This window comes from Musa acuminata, unplaced genomic scaffold (assembly GCF_036884655.1).
Source record: "Musa acuminata AAA Group cultivar baxijiao unplaced genomic scaffold, Cavendish_Baxijiao_AAA HiC_scaffold_445, whole genome shotgun sequence".
Lineage (NCBI taxonomy): Eukaryota > Viridiplantae > Streptophyta > Magnoliopsida > Zingiberales > Musaceae > Musa > Musa acuminata.
In genome coordinates this window covers 177,501-180,000 of record NW_027020692.1, presented here as the reverse complement: position 1 = coordinate 180,000, position 2,500 = coordinate 177,501, and positions in this window count along the sequence as shown.

Here is a 2,500-nt window from a genome sequence, read left to right as displayed (position 1 = left end):
TTTTGGTCCGTTCTTGCGTGGCACGGCGACCGTCGTGAGCGGAGCAAAACGTCAGCCATCTCAGCACCCTGGAACCCCCCGGGTGGCACAGGGCTGGATGGGGCTTTCGTATAGCAGGGACGGTGCTGCCTCTCGCTTCGCTCGCTGTTCGCCGCTCACCGCTCGCTCGCTCAGCCAAAAATGGCCAGTTTTGGCCCGTTTTTGGGCTGTTTTGGCCTGTTTTTGGTCCGTTCTTGCATGGCGCGGTGACCGTCGTGAGCGGAGCAAAACGTCAGCCATCTCAGCACCCTGGAACCCCCCGGGTGGCACAGGGCTGGATGGGGCTTTCGTAAAGCAGGGACGGTGCTGCCTCACGCTTCGCTCGCTGTTCGCCGCTCGCCGCTCGCTCGCGCAGCCAAAAATGACCAGTTTTGGCCCGTTTTTGGGCTGTTTTGGCCTGTTTATGGTCCGTTCTTGCGTGGTGCGGTGACCGTCGTGAGCGGAGCAAAACGTCAGCCATCTCAGCACCCTGGAACCCCCCGGGTGGCACAGGGCTGGATGGGGCTTTCGTATATAGCAGGGACGGTGCTGCCTCTCGCTTCGCTCGCTGTCCGCCGCTCGCCGCTCGCTCGCGCAGCCAAAAATGGCCAGTTTTGGCCCGTTTTTGGGCCGTTTTGGCCAGTTTTTGGCCTGTTCTTGCATTGCGCGGTGACCGTCGAGAGCGGAGCAAAACGTCAGCCATCTCAGCACCCTGGAACCCCCCGGGTGGCACAGGGCTGGATGGGGCTTTCGTATAGCAGGGACGGTGCTGCCTCTCGCTTCGCTCGCTGTCCGCCGCTCGCCGCTCGCTCGTGCAGCCAAAAATGGCCAGTTTTGGCCCGTTTTTGGGCCGTTTTGGCCAGTTTTTGGCCTGTTCTTGCATTGCGCGGTGACCGTCGAGAGCGGAGCAAAACGTCAGCCATCTCAGCACCCTGGAACCCCCCGGGTGGCACAGGGCTGGATGGGGCTTTCGTATAGCAGGGACGGTGCTGCCTCTCGCTTCGCTCGCTGTCCGCCGCTCGCCGCTCGCTCGTGCAGCCAAAAATGGCCAGTTTTGGCCCGTTTTTGGGCCGTTTTGGCCAGTTTTTGGCCTGTTCTTGCATTGCGCGGTGACCGTCGAGAGCGGAGCAAAACGTCAGCCATCTCAGCACCCTGGAACCCCCCGGGTGGCACAGGGCTGGATGGGGCTTTCGTATAGCAGGGACGGTGCTGCCTCTCGCTTCGCTCGCTGTCCGCCGCTCGCCGCTCGCTCGTGCAGCCAAAAATGGCCAGTTTTGGCCCGTTTTTGGGCCGTTTTGGCCAGTTTTTGGCCTGTTCTTGCATTGCGCGGTGACCGTCGAGAGCGGAGCAAAACGTCAGCCATCTCAGCACCCTGGAACCCCCCGGGTGGCACAGGGCTGGATGGGGCTTTCGTATAGCAGGGACGGTGCTGCCTCTCGCTTCGCTCGCTGTCCGCCGCTCGCCGCTCGCTCGTGCAGCCAAAAATGGCCAGTTTTGGCCCGTTTTTGGGCCGTTTTGGCCAGTTTTTGGCCTGTTCTTGCATTGCGCGGTGACCGTCGAGAGCGGAGCAAAACGTCAGCCATCTCAGCACCCTGGAACCCCCCGGGTGGCACAGGGCTGGATGGGGCTTTCGTATAGCAGGGACGGTGCTGCCTCTCGCTTCGCTCGCTGTCCGCCGCTCGCCGCTCGCTCGCGCAGCCAAAAATGGCCAGTTTTGGCCCGTTTTTGGGCCGTTTTGGCCAGTTTTTGGCCTGTTCTTGCATTGCGCGGTGACCGTCGAGAGCGGAGCAAAACGTCAGCCATCTCAGCACCCTGGAACCCCCCGGGTGGCACAGGGCTGGATGGGGCTTTCGTATAGCAGGGACGGTGCTGCCTCTCGCTTCGCTCGCTGTCCGCCGCTCGCCGCTCGCGCAGCCAAAAATGGCCAGTTTTGGCCCGTTTTTGGGCCGTTTTGGCCAGTTTTTGGCCTGTTCTTGCATTGCGCGGTGACCGTCGAGAGCGGAGCAAAACGTCAGCCATCTCAGCACCCTGGAACCCCCCGGGTGGCACAGGGCTGGATGGGGCTTTCGTATAGCAGGGACGGTGCTGCCTCTCGCTTCGCTCGCTGTTCGCCGCTCGCCGCTCGCTCGCGCAGCCAAAAATGGCCAGTTTTGGCCCGTTTTTGGGCTGTTTTGGCCAGTTTTTGGCCTGTTCTTGCGTGGTGCGGTGACCGTCGTGAGCGGAGCAAAACGTCAGCCATCTCAGCACCCTGGAACCCCCCGGGTGGCACAGGGCTGGATGGGGCTTTCGTATAGCAGGGACGGTGCTGCCTCTCGCTTCGCTCGCTGTTCGCCGCTCGCCGCTCGCTCGCGCAGCCAAAAATGGCCAGTTTTGGCCCGTTTTTGGGCTGTTTTGGCCTGTTTTTGGGCTGTTCTTGTGTGGCGCGGTGACCGTCGTGAGCGGAGCAAAATGTCAGCCATCTCAGCACCCTGGAACCCCCCGG